This window comes from Bacillus rossius, unplaced genomic scaffold, assembly GCF_032445375.1.
Source record: "Bacillus rossius redtenbacheri isolate Brsri unplaced genomic scaffold, Brsri_v3 Brsri_v3_scf505, whole genome shotgun sequence".
NCBI lineage: Eukaryota > Metazoa > Arthropoda > Insecta > Phasmatodea > Bacillidae > Bacillus > Bacillus rossius.
In genome coordinates, this window is record NW_026962706.1 from 1 (window position 1) to 18,734 (window position 18,734).

Genomic DNA, 18,734 nt, shown 5'->3' on the forward strand with positions numbered 1-18,734 from the left:
GCGATCATTCTACACTTCGATCTTAGCCAAAAGGCCGAGAAGCGATACTACACTCTGATCTTAGCCGAAAGGCCGAGAAACATCCCTTAAAATACACATCAAAATTAATATTGCACATTGTAAAACTCCATTAACCAAACACATGTAGTTCAACAGATAAAAAAAAGTCAATACAATTCATACAAATATTAACATGAGTAATGAATAACAATAATAGTAATAAAAGGTTTCACAACAAGCCTTAACCACACACTTACATAAACTCACGCATCGACATGACAAAATACATTTTCAATACATCATCATTATTATCATTTAACACTGCCTAATTGTTAATTATATTGAATTTTTTCTCACACAGCTAAATTTATTAAACATTCACAACAAGCACTACATTGTATGATAAAATAAAATAATTAATTCCTATTATTCTGCACACAAAATTGCTAAGTTCCTACATGTTCTCGCATTCCAAGTTCGTCCCTTGGGCATCCTTGTAGTTCCTGTTCGGCCGCCCCTGGCAGCACCTACTGGATCAGCTTTCTCTTCCTCTTCATTTGTTGAATGTACACACGACTTTTCTGTATTGTCTCTGCACTTGGGCACATTACATTACAACAATCAATTTTTCACTATCATCCATTCTTACAAGTTGGTAACAATGTTTATTACATTTAAAACAAACTTAAAGTTTATTACATTTTGTGGTGGGCCGATCCCGGTGGTACTGCAATACCGGGCCAACCCGCGGCGGAGGTGGGGCAAGCCCCTAGCACTCCGCCCTGTTCCAAAAATCAGTTTAATATTCTGGTCCTGCGATGCAGGACGTATCAGATATTAAGCTGATAAGAACAGATACTACACTTTGATCTTAGCCAAAAGGCCGAGAAGCGATAACAATCCTAATGAACCAGGAGCTATATGGGCTCCCTATTACTAAATCAAATGCTATAACAAGGTCTACTGACTTCCATAAACGACTGTACACTTTCGACGAGCCGTCATACTCTACACCACACATGCACAAGCATGGTCTGTACATTGATAATATCTTCAATACAGTGACACGAGGTATTACAATCCAAATGAATCACTATTCACCAGCAATAAACAAAAAACTTGGTATATCCATAACAACGCTCTTACAATTACCGTACTTTCCACTTGCTGCAGCACAAGCTGGTCCCTTAGATTAACTGCAGTTTCAATAAGGCAAGAATGATTCTCATGGGAGAGTTGACTTTATACATTACATTTTAATTGTCAATATAATTTTATCTAAACAGATATTTAACGTTGCCTAAGCAATGTGCCCCCATGCTGGCATGCACTAGGCAGTGGCCAGCAGGGTCAATCGCACTCCCCGGACCAGGTCCGGGGGCAATCCGTCACAAAAAATGCTGCCAAGACAAAGTGTAGAAGAATCGCAGATACTACACTTCGATCTTAGCCAAAAGGCCGAGAAGCGATACTACACTCTGATCTTAGCCGAAAGGCCGAGAAACATCCCTTAAAATACACATCAAAATTAATATTGCACATTGTAAAACTCCATTAACCAAACACATGTAGTTCAACAGATAAAAAAAAGTCAATACAATTCATACAAATATTAACATGAGTAATGAATAACAATAATAGTAATAAAAGGTTTCACAACAAGCCTTAACCACACACTTACATAAACTCACGCATCGACATGACAAAATACATTTTCAATACATCATCATTATTATCATTTAACACTGCCTAATTGTTAATTATATTGAATTTTTTCTCACACAGCTAAATTTATTAAACATTCACAACAAGCACTACATTGTATGATAAAATAAAATATTAATTCCTATTATTCTGCACACAAAATTGCTAAGTTCCTACATGTTCTCGCATTCCAAGTTCGTCCCTTGGGCATCCTTGTAGTTCCTGTTCGCCGCCCCTGGCAGCACCTACTGGATCAGCTTTCTCTTCCTCTTCATTGTTGAATGTACACACGACTTTTCTGTATTGTCTCTGCACTTGGGCACATTACATTACAACAATCAATTTTTCACTATCATCCATTCTTACAAGTTGGTAACAATGTTTATTACATTTAAAACAAACTTAAAGTTTATTACATTTTGTGGTGGGCCGATCCCGGTGGTACTGCAATACCGGGCCAACCCGCGGCGGAGGTGGGGCAAGCCCCTAGCACTCCGCCCTGTTCCAAAAATCAGTTTAATATTCTGGTCCTGCGATGCAGGACGTATCAGATATTAAGCTGATAAGAACAGATACTACACTTTGATCTTAGCCAAAAGGCCGAGAAGCGATAACAATCCTAATGAACCAGGAGCTATATGGGCTCCCTATTACTAAATCAAATGCTATAACAAGGTCTACTGACTTCCATAAACGACTGTACACTTTCGACGAGCCGTCATACTCTACACCACACATGCACAAGCATGGTCTGTACATTGATAATATCTTCAATACAGTGACACGAGGTATTACAATCCAAATGAATCACTATTCACCAGCAATAAACAAAAAACTTGGTATATCCATAACAACGCTCTTACAATTACCGTACTTTCCACTTGCTGCAGCACAAGCTGGTCCCTTAGATTAACTGCAGTTTCAATAAGGCAAGAATGATTCTCATGGGAGAGTTGACTTTATACATTACATTTTAATTGTCAATATAATTTTATCTAAACAGATATTTAACGTTGCCTAAGCAATGTGCCCCCATGCTGGCATGCACTAGGCAGTGGCCAGCAGGGTCAATCGCACTCCCCGGACCAGGTCCGGGGGCAATCCGTCACAAAAAATGCTGCCAAGACAAAGTGTAGAAGAATCGCAGATACTACACTTCGATCTTAGCCAAAAGGCCGAGAAGCGATACTACACTCTGATCTTAGCCGAAAGGCCGAGAAACATCCCTTAAAATACACATCAAAATTAATATTGCACATTGTAAAACTCCATTAACCAAACACATGTAGTTCAACAGATAAAAAAAAGTCAATACAATTCATACAAATATTAACATGAGTAATGAATAACAATAATAGTAATAAAAGGTTTCACAACAAGCCTTAACCACACACTTACATAAACTCACGCATCGACATGACAAAATACATTTTCAATACATCATCATTATTATCATTTAACACTGCCTAATTGTTAATTATATTGAATTTTTTCTCACACAGCTAAATTTATTAAACATTCACAACAAGCACTACATTGTATGATAAAATAAAATAATTAATTCCTATTATTCTGCACACAAAATTGCTAAGTTCCTACATGTTCTCGCATTCCAAGTTCGTCCCTTGGGCATCCTTGTAGTTCCTGTTCGGCCGCCCCTGGCAGCACCTACTGGATCAGCTTTCTCTTCCTCTTCATTTGTTGAATGTACACACGACTTTTCTGTATTGTCTCTGCACTTGGGCACATTACATTACAACAATCAATTTTTCACTATCATCCATTCTTACAAGTTGGTAACAATGTTTATTACATTTAAAACAAACTTAAAGTTTATTACATTTTGTGGTGGGCCGATCCCGGTGGTACTGCAATACCGGGCCAACCCGCGGCGGAGGTGGGGCAAGCCCCTAGCACTCCGCCCTGTTCCAAAAATCAGTTTAATATTCTGGTCCTGCGATGCAGGACGTATCAGATATTAAGCTGATAAGAACAGATACTACACTTTGATCTTAGCCAAAAGGCCGAGAAGCGATAACAATCCTAATGAACCAGGAGCTATATGGGCTCCCTATTACTAAATCAAATGCTATAACAAGGTCTACTGACTTCCATAAACGACTGTACACTTTCGACGAGCCGTCATACTCTACACCACACATGCACAAGCATGGTCTGTACATTGATAATATCTTCAATACAGTGACACGAGGTATTACAATCCAAATGAATCACTATTCACCAGCAATAAACAAAAAACTTGGTATATCCATAACAACGCTCTTACAATTACCGTACTTTCCACTTGCTGCAGCACAAGCTGGTCCCTTAGATTAACTGCAGTTTCAATAAGGCAAGAATGATTCTCATGGGAGAGTTGACTTTATACATTACATTTTAATTGTCAATATAATTTTATCTAAACAGATATTTAACGTTGCCTAAGCAATGTGCCCCCATGCTGGCATGCACTAGGCAGTGGCCAGCAGGGTCAATCGCACTCCCCGGACCAGGTCCGGGGGCAATCCGTCACAAAAAATGCTGCCAAGACAAAGTGTAGAAGAATCGCAGATACTACACTTCGATCTTAGCCAAAAGGCCGAGAAGCGATACTACACTCTGATCTTAGCCGAAAGGCCGAGAAACATCCCTTAAAATACACATCAAAATTAATATTGCACATTGTAAAACTCCATTAACCAAACACATGTAGTTCAACAGATAAAAAAAAGTCAATACAATTCATACAAATATTAACATGAGTAATGAATAACAATAATAGTAATAAAAGGTTTCACAACAAGCCTTAACCACACACTTACATAAACTCACGCATCGACATGACAAAATACATTTTCAATACATCATCATTATTATCATTTAACACTGCCTAATTGTTAATTATATTGAATTTTTTCTCACACAGCTAAATTTATTAAACATTCACAACAAGCACTACATTGTATGATAAAATAAAATAATTAATTCCTATTATTCTGCACACAAAATTGCTAAGTTCCTACATGTTCTCGCATTCCAAGTTCGTCCCTTGGGCATCCTTGTAGTTCCTGTTCGGCCGCCCCTGGCAGCACCTACTGGATCAGCTTTCTCTTCCTCTTCATTTGTTGAATGTACACACGACTTTTCTGTATTGTCTCTGCACTTGGGCACATTACATTACAACAATCAATTTTTCACTATCATCCATTCTTACAAGTTGGTAACAATGTTTATTACATTTAAAACAAACTTAAAGTTTATTACATTTTGTGGTGGGCCGATCCCGGTGGTACTGCAATACCGGGCCAACCCGCGGCGGAGGTGGGGCAAGCCCCTAGCACTCCGCCCTGTTCCAAAAATCAGTTTAATATTCTGGTCCTGCGATGCAGGACGTATCAGATATTAAGCTGATAAGAACAGATACTACACTTTGATCTTAGCCAAAAGGCCGAGAAGCGATAACAATCCTAATGAACCAGGAGCTATATGGGCTCCCTATTACTAAATCAAATGCTATAACAAGGTCTACTGACTTCCATAAACGACTGTACACTTTCGACGAGCCGTCATACTCTACACCACACATGCACAAGCATGGTCTGTACATTGATAATATCTTCAATACAGTGACACGAGGTATTACAATCCAAATGAATCACTATTCACCAGCAATAAACAAAAAACTTGGTATATCCATAACAACGCTCTTACAATTACCGTACTTTCCACTTGCTGCAGCACAAGCTGGTCCCTTAGATTAACTGCAGTTTCAATAAGGCAAGAATGATTCTCATGGGAGAGTTGACTTTATACATTACATTTTAATTGTCAATATAATTTTATCTAAACAGATATTTAACGTTGCCTAAGCAATGTGCCCCCATGCTGGCATGCACTAGGCAGTGGCCAGCAGGGTCAATCGCACTCCCCGGACCAGGTCCGGGGGCAATCCGTCACAAAAAATGCTGCCAAGACAAAGTGTAGAAGAATCGCAGATACTACACTTCGATCTTAGCCAAAAGGCCGAGAAGCGATACTACACTCTGATCTTAGCCGAAAGGCCGAGAAACATCCCTTAAAATACACATCAAAATTAATATTGCACATTGTAAAACTCCATTAACCAAACACATGTAGTTCAACAGATAAAAAAAAGTCAATACAATTCATACAAATATTAACATGAGTAATGAATAACAATAATAGTAATAAAAGGTTTCACAACAAGCCTTAACCACACACTTACATAAACTCACGCATCGACATGACAAAATACATTTTCAATACATCATCATTATTATCATTTAACACTGCCTAATTGTTAATTATATTGAATTTTTTCTCACACAGCTAAATTTATTAAACATTCACAACAAGCACTACATTGTATGATAAAATAAAATAATTAATTCCTATTATTCTGCACACAAAATTGCTAAGTTCCTACATGTTCTCGCATTCCAAGTTCGTCCCTTGGGCATCCTTGTAGTTCCTGTTCGGCCGCCCCTGGCAGCACCTACTGGATCAGCTTTCTCTTCCTCTTCATTTGTTGAATGTACACACGACTTTTCTGTATTGTCTCTGCACTTGGGCACATTACATTACAACAATCAATTTTTCACTATCATCCATTCTTACAAGTTGGTAACAATGTTTATTACATTTAAAACAAACTTAAAGTTTATTACATTTTGTGGTGGGCCGATCCCGGTGGTACTGCAATACCGGGCCAACCCGCGGCGGAGGTGGGGCAAGCCCCTAGCACTCCGCCCTGTTCCAAAAATCAGTTTAATATTCTGGTCCTGCGATGCAGGACGTATCAGATATTAAGCTGATAAGAACAGATACTACACTTTGATCTTAGCCAAAAGGCCGAGAAGCGATAACAATCCTAATGAACCAGGAGCTATATGGGCTCCCTATTACTAAATCAAATGCTATAACAAGGTCTACTGACTTCCATAAACGACTGTACACTTTCGACGAGCCGTCATACTCTACACCACACATGCACAAGCATGGTCTGTACATTGATAATATCTTCAATACAGTGACACGAGGTATTACAATCCAAATGAATCACTATTCACCAGCAATAAACAAAAAACTTGGTATATCCATAACAACGCTCTTACAATTACCGTACTTTCCACTTGCTGCAGCACAAGCTGGTCCCTTAGATTAACTGCAGTTTCAATAAGGCAAGAATGATTCTCATGGGAGAGTTGACTTTATACATTACATTTTAATTGTCAATATAATTTTATCTAAACAGATATTTAACGTTGCCTAAGCAATGTGCCCCCATGCTGGCATGCACTAGGCAGTGGCCAGCAGGGTCAATCGCACTCCCCGGACCAGGTCCGGGGGCAATCCGTCACAAAAAATGCTGCCAAGACAAAGTGTAGAAGAATCGCAGATACTACACTTCGATCTTAGCCAAAAGGCCGAGAAGCGATACTACACTCTGATCTTAGCCGAAAGGCCGAGAAACATCCCTTAAAATACACATCAAAATTAATATTGCACATTGTAAAACTCCATTAACCAAACACATGTAGTTCAACAGATAAAAAAAAGTCAATACAATTCATACAAATATTAACATGAGTAATGAATAACAATAATAGTAATAAAAGGTTTCACAACAAGCCTTAACCACACACTTACATAAACTCACGCATCGACATGACAAAATACATTTTCAATACATCATCATTATTATCATTTAACACTGCCTAATTGTTAATTATATTGAATTTTTTCTCACACAGCTAAATTTATTAAACATTCACAACAAGCACTACATTGTATGATAAAATAAAATAATTAATTCCTATTATTCTGCACACAAAATTGCTAAGTTCCTACATGTTCTCGCATTCCAAGTTCGTCCCTTGGGCATCCTTGTAGTTCCTGTTCGGCCGCCCCTGGCAGCACCTACTGGATCAGCTTTCTCTTCCTCTTCATTTGTTGAATGTACACACGACTTTTCTGTATTGTCTCTGCACTTGGGCACATTACATTACAACAATCAATTTTTCACTATCATCCATTCTTACAAGTTGGTAACAATGTTTATTACATTTAAAACAAACTTAAAGTTTATTACATTTTGTGGTGGGCCGATCCCGGTGGTACTGCAATACCGGGCCAACCCGCGGCGGAGGTGGGGCAAGCCCCTAGCACTCCGCCCTGTTCCAAAAATCAGTTTAATATTCTGGTCCTGCGATGCAGGACGTATCAGATATTAAGCTGATAAGAACAGATACTACACTTTGATCTTAGCCAAAAGGCCGAGAAGCGATAACAATCCTAATGAACCAGGAGCTATATGGGCTCCCTATTACTAAATCAAATGCTATAACAAGGTCTACTGACTTCCATAAACGACTGTACACTTTCGACGAGCCGTCATACTCTACACCACACATGCACAAGCATGGTCTGTACATTGATAATATCTTCAATACAGTGACACGAGGTATTACAATCCAAATGAATCACTATTCACCAGCAATAAACAAAAAACTTGGTATATCCATAACAACGCTCTTACAATTACCGTACTTTCCACTTGCTGCAGCACAAGCTGGTCCCTTAGATTAACTGCAGTTTCAATAAGGCAAGAATGATTCTCATGGGAGAGTTGACTTTATACATTACATTTTAATTGTCAATATAATTTTATCTAAACAGATATTTAACGTTGCCTAAGCAATGTGCCCCCATGCTGGCATGCACTAGGCAGTGGCCAGCAGGGTCAATCGCACTCCCCGGACCAGGTCCGGGGGCAATCCGTCACAAAAAATGCTGCCAAGACAAAGTGTAGAAGAATCGCAGATACTACACTTCGATCTTAGCCAAAAGGCCGAGAAGCGATACTACACTCTGATCTTAGCCGAAAGGCCGAGAAACATCCCTTAAAATACACATCAAAATTAATATTGCACATTGTAAAACTCCATTAACCAAACACATGTAGTTCAACAGATAAAAAAAAGTCAATACAATTCATACAAATATTAACATGAGTAATGAATAACAATAATAGTAATAAAAGGTTTCACAACAAGCCTTAACCACACACTTACATAAACTCACGCATCGACATGACAAAATACATTTTCAATACATCATCATTATTATCATTTAACACTGCCTAATTGTTAATTATATTGAATTTTTTCTCACACAGCTAAATTTATTAAACATTCACAACAAGCACTACATTGTATGATAAAATAAAATAATTAATTCCTATTATTCTGCACACAAAATTGCTAAGTTCCTACATGTTCTCGCATTCCAAGTTCGTCCCTTGGGCATCCTTGTAGTTCCTGTTCGGCCGCCCCTGGCAGCACCTACTGGATCAGCTTTCTCTTCCTCTTCATTTGTTGAATGTACACACGACTTTTCTGTATTGTCTCTGCACTTGGGCACATTACATTACAACAATCAATTTTTCACTATCATCCATTCTTACAAGTTGGTAACAATGTTTATTACATTTAAAACAAACTTAAAGTTTATTACATTTTGTGGTGGGCCGATCCCGGTGGTACTGCAATACCGGGCCAACCCGCGGCGGAGGTGGGGCAAGCCCCTAGCACTCCGCCCTGTTCCAAAAATCAGTTTAATATTCTGGTCCTGCGATGCAGGACGTATCAGATATTAAGCTGATAAGAACAGATACTACACTTTGATCTTAGCCAAAAGGCCGAGAAGCGATAACAATCCTAATGAACCAGGAGCTATATGGGCTCCCTATTACTAAATCAAATGCTATAACAAGGTCTACTGACTTCCATAAACGACTGTACACTTTCGACGAGCCGTCATACTCTACACCACACATGCACAAGCATGGTCTGTACATTGATAATATCTTCAATACAGTGACACGAGGTATTACAATCCAAATGAATCACTATTCACCAGCAATAAACAAAAAACTTGGTATATCCATAACAACGCTCTTACAATTACCGTACTTTCCACTTGCTGCAGCACAAGCTGGTCCCTTAGATTAACTGCAGTTTCAATAAGGCAAGAATGATTCTCATGGGAGAGTTGACTTTATACATTACATTTTAATTGTCAATATAATTTTATCTAAACAGATATTTAACGTTGCCTAAGCAATGTGCCCCCATGCTGGCATGCACTAGGCAGTGGCCAGCAGGGTCAATCGCACTCCCCGGACCAGGTCCGGGGGCAATCCGTCACAAAAAATGCTGCCAAGACAAAGTGTAGAAGAATCGCAGATACTACACTTCGATCTTAGCCAAAAGGCCGAGAAGCGATACTACACTCTGATCTTAGCCGAAAGGCCGAGAAACATCCCTTAAAATACACATCAAAATTAATATTGCACATTGTAAAACTCCATTAACCAAACACATGTAGTTCAACAGATAAAAAAAAGTCAATACAATTCATACAAATATTAACATGAGTAATGAATAACAATAATAGTAATAAAAGGTTTCACAACAAGCCTTAACCACACACTTACATAAACTCACGCATCGACATGACAAAATACATTTTCAATACATCATCATTATTATCATTTAACACTGCCTAATTGTTAATTATATTGAATTTTTTCTCACACAGCTAAATTTATTAAACATTCACAACAAGCACTACATTGTATGATAAAATAAAATAATTAATTCCTATTATTCTGCACACAAAATTGCTAAGTTCCTACATGTTCTCGCATTCCAAGTTCGTCCCTTGGGCATCCTTGTAGTTCCTGTTCGGCCGCCCCTGGCAGCACCTACTGGATCAGCTTTCTCTTCCTCTTCATTTGTTGAATGTACACACGACTTTTCTGTATTGTCTCTGCACTTGGGCACATTACATTACAACAATCAATTTTTCACTATCATCCATTCTTACAAGTTGGTAACAATGTTTATTACATTTAAAACAAACTTAAAGTTTATTACATTTTGTGGTGGGCCGATCCCGGTGGTACTGCAATACCGGGCCAACCCGCGGCGGAGGTGGGGCAAGCCCCTAGCACTCCGCCCTGTTCCAAAAATCAGTTTAATATTCTGGTCCTGCGATGCAGGACGTATCAGATATTAAGCTGATAAGAACAGATACTACACTTTGATCTTAGCCAAAAGGCCGAGAAGCGATAACAATCCTAATGAACCAGGAGCTATATGGGCTCCCTATTACTAAATCAAATGCTATAACAAGGTCTACTGACTTCCATAAACGACTGTACACTTTCGACGAGCCGTCATACTCTACACCACACATGCACAAGCATGGTCTGTACATTGATAATATCTTCAATACAGTGACACGAGGTATTACAATCCAAATGAATCACTATTCACCAGCAATAAACAAAAAACTTGGTATATCCATAACAACGCTCTTACAATTACCGTACTTTCCACTTGCTGCAGCACAAGCTGGTCCCTTAGATTAACTGCAGTTTCAATAAGGCAAGAATGATTCTCATGGGAGAGTTGACTTTATACATTACATTTTAATTGTCAATATAATTTTATCTAAACAGATATTTAACGTTGCCTAAGCAATGTGCCCCCATGCTGGCATGCACTAGGCAGTGGCCAGCAGGGTCAATCGCACTCCCCGGACCAGGTCCGGGGGCAATCCGTCACAAAAAATGCTGCCAAGACAAAGTGTAGAAGAATCGCAGATACTACACTTCGATCTTAGCCAAAAGGCCGAGAAGCGATACTACACTCTGATCTTAGCCGAAAGGCCGAGAAACATCCCTTAAAATACACATCAAAATTAATATTGCACATTGTAAAACTCCATTAACCAAACACATGTAGTTCAACAGATAAAAAAAAGTCAATACAATTCATACAAATATTAACATGAGTAATGAATAACAATAATAGTAATAAAAGGTTTCACAACAAGCCTTAACCACACACTTACATAAACTCACGCATCGACATGACAAAATACATTTTCAATACATCATCATTATTATCATTTAACACTGCCTAATTGTTAATTATATTGAATTTTTTCTCACACAGCTAAATTTATTAAACATTCACAACAAGCACTACATTGTATGATAAAATAAAATAATTAATTCCTATTATTCTGCACACAAAATTGCTAAGTTCCTACATGTTCTCGCATTCCAAGTTCGTCCCTTGGGCATCCTTGTAGTTCCTGTTCGGCCGCCCCTGGCAGCACCTACTGGATCAGCTTTCTCTTCCTCTTCATTTGTTGAATGTACACACGACTTTTCTGTATTGTCTCTGCACTTGGGCACATTACATTACAACAATCAATTTTTCACTATCATCCATTCTTACAAGTTGGTAACAATGTTTATTACATTTAAAACAAACTTAAAGTTTATTACATTTTGTGGTGGGCCGATCCCGGTGGTACTGCAATACCGGGCCAACCCGCGGCGGAGGTGGGGCAAGCCCCTAGCACTCCGCCCTGTTCCAAAAATCAGTTTAATATTCTGGTCCTGCGATGCAGGACGTATCAGATATTAAGCTGATAAGAACAGATACTACACTTTGATCTTAGCCAAAAGGCCGAGAAGCGATAACAATCCTAATGAACCAGGAGCTATATGGGCTCCCTATTACTAAATCAAATGCTATAACAAGGTCTACTGACTTCCATAAACGACTGTACACTTTCGACGAGCCGTCATACTCTACACCACACATGCACAAGCATGGTCTGTACATTGATAATATCTTCAATACAGTGACACGAGGTATTACAATCCAAATGAATCACTATTCACCAGCAATAAACAAAAAACTTGGTATATCCATAACAACGCTCTTACAATTACCGTACTTTCCACTTGCTGCAGCACAAGCTGGTCCCTTAGATTAACTGCAGTTTCAATAAGGCAAGAATGATTCTCATGGGAGAGTTGACTTTATACATTACATTTTAATTGTCAATATAATTTTATCTAAACAGATATTTAACGTTGCCTAAGCAATGTGCCCCCATGCTGGCATGCACTAGGCAGTGGCCAGCAGGGTCAATCGCACTCCCCGGACCAGGTCCGGGGGCAATCCGTCACAAAAAATGCTGCCAAGACAAAGTGTAGAAGAATCGCAGATACTACACTTCGATCTTAGCCAAAAGGCCGAGAAGCGATACTACACTCTGATCTTAGCCGAAAGGCCGAGAAACATCCCTTAAAATACACATCAAAATTAATATTGCACATTGTAAAACTCCATTAACCAAACACATGTAGTTCAACAGATAAAAAAAAGTCAATACAATTCATACAAATATTAACATGAGTAATGAATAACAATAATAGTAATAAAAGGTTTCACAACAAGCCTTAACCACACACTTACATAAACTCACGCATCGACATGACAAAATACATTTTCAATACATCATCATTATTATCATTTAACACTGCCTAATTGTTAATTATATTGAATTTTTTCTCACACAGCTAAATTTATTAAACATTCACAACAAGCACTACATTGTATGATAAAATAAAATAATTAATTCCTATTATTCTGCACACAAAATTGCTAAGTTCCTACATGTTCTCGCATTCCAAGTTCGTCCCTTGGGCATCCTTGTAGTTCCTGTTCGGCCGCCCCTGGCAGCACCTACTGGATCAGCTTTCTCTTCCTCTTCATTTGTTGAATGTACACACGACTTTTCTGTATTGTCTCTGCACTTGGGCACATTACATTACAACAATCAATTTTTCACTATCATCCATTCTTACAAGTTGGTAACAATGTTTATTACATTTAAAACAAACTTAAAGTTTATTACATTTTGTGGTGGGCCGATCCCGGTGGTACTGCAATACCGGGCCAACCCGCGGCGGAGGTGGGGCAAGCCCCTAGCACTCCGCCCTGTTCCAAAAATCAGTTTAATATTCTGGTCCTGCGATGCAGGACGTATCAGATATTAAGCTGATAAGAACAGATACTACACTTTGATCTTAGCCAAAAGGCCGAGAAGCGATAACAATCCTAATGAACCAGGAGCTATATGGGCTCCCTATTACTAAATCAAATGCTATAACAAGGTCTACTGACTTCCATAAACGACTGTACACTTTCGACGAGCCGTCATACTCTACACCACACATGCACAAGCATGGTCTGTACATTGATAATATCTTCAATACAGTGACACGAGGTATTACAATCCAAATGAATCACTATTCACCAGCAATAAACAAAAAACTTGGTATATCCATAACAACGCTCTTACAATTACCGTACTTTCCACTTGCTGCAGCACAAGCTGGTCCCTTAGATTAACTGCAGTTTCAATAAGGCAAGAATGATTCTCATGGGAGAGTTGACTTTATACATTACATTTTAATTGTCAATATAATTTTATCTAAACAGATATTTAACGTTGCCTAAGCAATGTGCCCCCATGCTGGCATGCACTAGGCAGTGGCCAGCAGGGTCAATCGCACTCCCCGGACCAGGTCCGGGGGCAATCCGTCACAAAAAATGCTGCCAAGACAAAGTGTAGAAGAATCGCAGATACTACACTTCGATCTTAGCCAAAAGGCCGAGAAGCGATACTACACTCTGATCTTAGCCGAAAGGCCGAGAAACATCCCTTAAAATACACATCAAAATTAATATTGCACATTGTAAAACTCCATTAACCAAACACATGTAGTTCAACAGATAAAAAAAAGTCAATACAATTCATACAAATATTAACATGAGTAATGAATAACAATAATAGTAATAAAAGGTTTCACAACAAGCCTTAACCACACACTTACATAAACTCACGCATCGACATGACAAAATACATTTTCAATACATCATCATTATTATCATTTAACACTGCCTAATTGTTAATTATATTGAATTTTTTCTCACACAGCTAAATTTATTAAACATTCACAACAAGCACTACATTGTATGATAAAATAAAATAATTAATTCCTATTATTCTGCACACAAAATTGCTAAGTTCCTACATGTTCTCGCATTCCAAGTTCGTCCCTTGGGCATCCTTGTAGTTCCTGTTCGGCCGCCCCTGGCAGCACCTACTGGATCAGCTTTCTCTTCCTCTTCATTTGTTGAATGTACACACGACTTTTCTGTATTGTCTCTGCACTTGGGCACATTACATTACAACAATCAATTTTTCACTATCATCCATTCTTACAAGTTGGTAACAATGTTTATTACATTTAAAACAAACTTAAAGTTTATTACATTTTGTGGTGGGCCGATCCCGGTGGTACTGCAATACCGGGCCAACCCGCGGCGGAGGTGGGGCAAGCCCCTAGCACTCCGCCCTGTTCCAAAAATCAGTTTAATATTCTGGTCCTGCGATGCAGGACGTATCAGATATTAAGCTGATAAGAACAGATACTAGACTTTGATCTTAGCCAAAAGGCCGAGAAGCGATAACAATCCTAATGAACCAGGAGCTATATGGGCTCCCTATTACTAAATCAAATGCTATAACAAGGTCTACTGACTTCCATAAACGACTGTACACTTTCGACGAGCCGTCATACTCTACACCACACATGCACAAGCATGGTCTGTACATTGATAATATCTTCAATACAGTGACACGAGGTATTACAATCCAAATGAATCACTATTCACCAGCAATAAACAAAAAACTTGGTATATCCATAACAACGCTCTTACAATTACCGTACTTTCCACTTGCTGCAGCACAAGCTGGTCCCTTAGATTAACTGCAGTTTCAATAAGGCAAGAATGATTCTCATGGGAGAGTTGACTTTATACATTACATTTTAATTGTCAATATAATTTTATCTAAACAGATATTTAACGTTGCCTAAGCAATGTGCCCCCATGCTGGCATGCACTAGGCAGTGGCCAGCAGGGTCAATCGCACTCCCCGGACCAGGTCCGGGGGCAATCCGTCACAAAAAATGCTGCCAAGACAAAGTGTAGAAGAATCGCAGATACTACACTTCGATCTTAGCCAAAAGGCCGAGAAGCGATACTACACTCTGATCTTAGCCGAAAGGCCGAGAAACATCCCTTAAAATACACATCAAAATTAATATTGCACATTGTAAAACTCCATTAACCAAACACATGTAGTTCAACAGATAAAAAAAAGTCAATACAATTCATACAAATATTAACATGAGTAATGAATAACAATAATAGTAATAAAAGGTTTCACAACAAGCCTTAACCACACACTTACATAAACTCACGCATCGACATGACAAAATACATTTTCAATACATCATCATTATTATCATTTAACACTGCCTAATTGTTAATTATATTGAATTTTTTCTCACACAGCTAAATTTATTAAACATTCACAACAAGCACTACATTGTATGATAAAATAAAATAATTAATTCCTATTATTCTGCACACAAAATTGCTAAGTTCCTACATGTTCTCGCATTCCAAGTTCGTCCCTTGGGCATCCTTGTAGTTCCTGTTCGGCCGCCCCTGGCAGCACCTACTGGATCAGCTTTCTCTTCCTCTTCATTTGTTGAATGTACACACGACTTTTCTGTATTGTCTCTGCACTTGGGCACATTACATTACAACAATCAATTTTTCACTATCATCCATTCTTACAAGTTGGTAACAATGTTTATTACATTTAAAACAAACTTAAAGTTTATTACATTTTGTGGTGGGCCGATCCCGGTGGTACTGCAATACCGGGCCAACCCGCGGCGGAGGTGGGGCAAGCCCCTAGCACTCCGCCCTGTTCCAAAAATCAGTTTAATATTCTGGTCCTGCGATGCAGGACGTATCAGATATTAAGCTGATAAGAACAGATACTACACTTTGATCTTAGCCAAAAGGCCGAGAAGCGATAACAATCCTAATGAACCAGGAGCTATATGGGCTCCCTATTACTAAATCAAATGCTATAACAAGGTCTACTGACTTCCATAAACGACTGTACACTTTCGACGAGCCGTCATACTCTACACCACACATGCACAAGCATGGTCTGTACATTGATAATATCTTCAATACAGTGACACGAGGTATTACAATCCAAATGAATCACTATTCACCAGCAATAAACAAAAAACTTGGTATATCCATAACAACGCTCTTACAATTACCGTACTTTCCACTTGCTGCAGCACAAGCTGGTCCCTTAGATTAACTGCAGTTTCAATAAGGCAAGAATGATTCTCATGGGAGAGTTGACTTTATACATTACATTTTAATTGTCAATATAATTTTATCTAAACAGATATTTAACGTTGCCTAAGCAATGTGCCCCCATGCTGGCATGCACTAGGCAGTGGCCAGCAGGGTCAATCGCACTCCCCGGACCAGGTCCGGGGGCAATCCGTCACAAAAAATGCTGCCAAGACAAAGTGTAGAAGAATCGCAGATACTACACTTCGATCTTAGCCAAAAGGCCGAGAAGCGATACTACACTCTGATCTTAGCCGAAAGGCCGAGAAACATCCCTTAAAATACACATCAAAATTAATATTGCACATTGTAAAACTCCATTAACCAAACACATGTAGTTCAACAGATAAAAAAAAGTCAATACAATTCATACAAATATTAACATGAGTAATGAATAACAATAATAGTAATAAAAGGTTTCACAACAAGCCTTAACCACACACTTACATAAACTCACGCATCGACATGACAAAATACATTTTCAATACATCATCATTATTATCATTTAACACTGCCTAATTGTTAATTATATTGAATTTTTTCTCACACAGCTAAATTTATTAAACATTCACAACAAGCACTACATTGTATGATAAAATAAAATAATTAATTCCTATTATTCTGCACACAAAATTGCTAAGTTCCTACATGTTCTCGCATTCCAAGTTCGTCCCTTGGGCATCCTTGTAGTTCCTGTTCGGCCGCCCCTGGCAGCACCTACTGGATCAGCTTTCTCTTCCTCTTCATTTGTTGAATGTACACACGACTTTTCTGTATTGTCTCTGCACTTGGGCACATTACATTACAACAATCAATTTTTCACTATCATCCATTCTTACAAGTTGGTAACAATGTTTATTACATTTAAAACAAACTTAAAGTTTATTACATTTTGTGGTGGGCCGATCCCGGTGGTACTGCAATACCGGGCCAACCCGCGGCGGAGGTGGGGCAAGCCCCTAGCACTCCGCCCTGTTCCAAAAATCAGTTTAATATTCTGGTCCTGCGATGCAGGACGTATCAGATATTAAGCTGATAAGAACAGATACTACACTTTGATCTTAGCCAAAAGGCCGAGAAGCGATAACAATCCTAATGAACCAGGAGCTATATGGGCTCCCTATTACTAAATCAAATGCTATAACAAGGTCTACTGACTTCCATAAACGACTGTACACTTTCGACGAGCCGTCATACTCTACACCACACATGCACAAGCATGGTCTGTACATTGATAATATCTTCAATACAGTGACACGAGGTATTACAATCCAAATGAATCACTATTCACCAGCAATAAACAAAAAACTTGGTATATCCATAACAACGCTCTTACAATTACCGTACTTTCCACTTGCTGCAGCACAAGCTGGTCCCTTAGATTAACTGCAGTTTCAATAAGGCAAGAATGATTCTCATGGGAGAGTTGACTTTATACATTACATTTTAATTGTCAATATAATTTTATCTAAACAGATATTTAACGTTGCCTAAGCAATGTGCCCCCATGCTGGCATGCACTAGGCAGTGGCCAGCAGGGTCAATCGCACTCCCCGGACCAGGTCCGGGGGCAATCCGTCACAAAAAATGCTGCCAAGACAAAGTGTAGAAGAATCGCAGATACTACACTTCGATCTTAGCCAAAAGGCCGAGAAGCGATACTACACTCTGATCTTAGCCGAAAGGCCGAGAAACATCCCTTAAAATACACATCAAAATTAATATTGCACATTGTAAAACTCCATTAACCAAACACATGTAGTTCAACAGATAAAAAAAAGTCAATACAATTCATACAAATATTAACATGAGTAATGAATAACAATAATAGTAATAAAA

At 38.7% G+C, this 18,734-nt stretch overlaps 13 non-coding genes and 13 pseudogenes across 13 annotated transcripts; all 26 read right to left on the reverse strand.

Annotated features, from left to right (window-relative positions):
• Positions 1-702: 702 nt before the first annotated feature.
• LOC134544839 (U2 spliceosomal RNA) lies at positions 703-895 on the reverse strand. The gene has a single exon (XR_010078093.1). It is a non-coding gene; the product is annotated as a U2 spliceosomal RNA (small nuclear RNA).
• A 410-nt stretch (positions 896-1,305) lies between these two features.
• LOC134544859 (U2 spliceosomal RNA) lies at positions 1,306-1,470 on the reverse strand (annotated as a pseudogene).
• A 653-nt stretch (positions 1,471-2,123) lies between these two features.
• LOC134544850 (U2 spliceosomal RNA) lies at positions 2,124-2,316 on the reverse strand. Its single transcript, XR_010078104.1, has one exon. It is a non-coding gene; the product is annotated as a U2 spliceosomal RNA (small nuclear RNA).
• A 410-nt stretch (positions 2,317-2,726) lies between these two features.
• On the reverse strand, positions 2,727-2,891 carry LOC134544860 (U2 spliceosomal RNA; annotated as a pseudogene).
• A 656-nt stretch (positions 2,892-3,547) lies between these two features.
• Positions 3,548-3,740, reverse strand: LOC134544862 (U2 spliceosomal RNA). Its single transcript, XR_010078113.1, has one exon. It is a non-coding gene; the product is annotated as a U2 spliceosomal RNA (small nuclear RNA).
• A 410-nt stretch (positions 3,741-4,150) lies between these two features.
• On the reverse strand, positions 4,151-4,315 carry LOC134544861 (U2 spliceosomal RNA; annotated as a pseudogene).
• A 656-nt stretch (positions 4,316-4,971) lies between these two features.
• Positions 4,972-5,164, reverse strand: LOC134544874 (U2 spliceosomal RNA). Its single transcript, XR_010078114.1, has one exon. It is a non-coding gene; the product is annotated as a U2 spliceosomal RNA (small nuclear RNA).
• Positions 5,165-5,574: 410 nt separating this feature from the next.
• On the reverse strand, positions 5,575-5,739 carry LOC134544863 (U2 spliceosomal RNA; annotated as a pseudogene).
• Positions 5,740-6,395: 656 nt separating this feature from the next.
• Positions 6,396-6,588, reverse strand: LOC134544884 (U2 spliceosomal RNA). The gene has a single exon (XR_010078115.1). It is a non-coding gene; the product is annotated as a U2 spliceosomal RNA (small nuclear RNA).
• A 410-nt stretch (positions 6,589-6,998) lies between these two features.
• LOC134544865 (U2 spliceosomal RNA) lies at positions 6,999-7,163 on the reverse strand (annotated as a pseudogene).
• Positions 7,164-7,819: 656 nt separating this feature from the next.
• On the reverse strand, positions 7,820-8,012 carry LOC134544840 (U2 spliceosomal RNA). Its single transcript, XR_010078094.1, has one exon. It is a non-coding gene; the product is annotated as a U2 spliceosomal RNA (small nuclear RNA).
• A 410-nt stretch (positions 8,013-8,422) lies between these two features.
• On the reverse strand, positions 8,423-8,587 carry LOC134544866 (U2 spliceosomal RNA; annotated as a pseudogene).
• A 656-nt stretch (positions 8,588-9,243) lies between these two features.
• On the reverse strand, positions 9,244-9,436 carry LOC134544841 (U2 spliceosomal RNA). Its single transcript, XR_010078095.1, has one exon. It is a non-coding gene; the product is annotated as a U2 spliceosomal RNA (small nuclear RNA).
• A 410-nt stretch (positions 9,437-9,846) lies between these two features.
• Positions 9,847-10,011, reverse strand: LOC134544867 (U2 spliceosomal RNA; annotated as a pseudogene).
• Positions 10,012-10,667: 656 nt separating this feature from the next.
• LOC134544842 (U2 spliceosomal RNA) lies at positions 10,668-10,860 on the reverse strand. Its single transcript, XR_010078096.1, has one exon. It is a non-coding gene; the product is annotated as a U2 spliceosomal RNA (small nuclear RNA).
• Positions 10,861-11,270: 410 nt separating this feature from the next.
• On the reverse strand, positions 11,271-11,435 carry LOC134544868 (U2 spliceosomal RNA; annotated as a pseudogene).
• A 656-nt stretch (positions 11,436-12,091) lies between these two features.
• Positions 12,092-12,284, reverse strand: LOC134544843 (U2 spliceosomal RNA). Its single transcript, XR_010078097.1, has one exon. It is a non-coding gene; the product is annotated as a U2 spliceosomal RNA (small nuclear RNA).
• A 410-nt stretch (positions 12,285-12,694) lies between these two features.
• On the reverse strand, positions 12,695-12,859 carry LOC134544869 (U2 spliceosomal RNA; annotated as a pseudogene).
• Positions 12,860-13,515: 656 nt separating this feature from the next.
• On the reverse strand, positions 13,516-13,708 carry LOC134544844 (U2 spliceosomal RNA). Its single transcript, XR_010078098.1, has one exon. It is a non-coding gene; the product is annotated as a U2 spliceosomal RNA (small nuclear RNA).
• A 410-nt stretch (positions 13,709-14,118) lies between these two features.
• Positions 14,119-14,283, reverse strand: LOC134544870 (U2 spliceosomal RNA; annotated as a pseudogene).
• A 656-nt stretch (positions 14,284-14,939) lies between these two features.
• On the reverse strand, positions 14,940-15,132 carry LOC134544858 (U2 spliceosomal RNA). The gene has a single exon (XR_010078111.1). It is a non-coding gene; the product is annotated as a U2 spliceosomal RNA (small nuclear RNA).
• Positions 15,133-15,542: 410 nt separating this feature from the next.
• On the reverse strand, positions 15,543-15,707 carry LOC134544871 (U2 spliceosomal RNA; annotated as a pseudogene).
• A 656-nt stretch (positions 15,708-16,363) lies between these two features.
• On the reverse strand, positions 16,364-16,556 carry LOC134544845 (U2 spliceosomal RNA). Its single transcript, XR_010078099.1, has one exon. It is a non-coding gene; the product is annotated as a U2 spliceosomal RNA (small nuclear RNA).
• A 410-nt stretch (positions 16,557-16,966) lies between these two features.
• LOC134544872 (U2 spliceosomal RNA) lies at positions 16,967-17,131 on the reverse strand (annotated as a pseudogene).
• Positions 17,132-17,787: 656 nt separating this feature from the next.
• LOC134544846 (U2 spliceosomal RNA) lies at positions 17,788-17,980 on the reverse strand. The gene has a single exon (XR_010078100.1). It is a non-coding gene; the product is annotated as a U2 spliceosomal RNA (small nuclear RNA).
• Positions 17,981-18,390: 410 nt separating this feature from the next.
• Positions 18,391-18,555, reverse strand: LOC134544873 (U2 spliceosomal RNA; annotated as a pseudogene).
• Between the last annotated feature and the right edge of the window lie 179 nt (positions 18,556-18,734).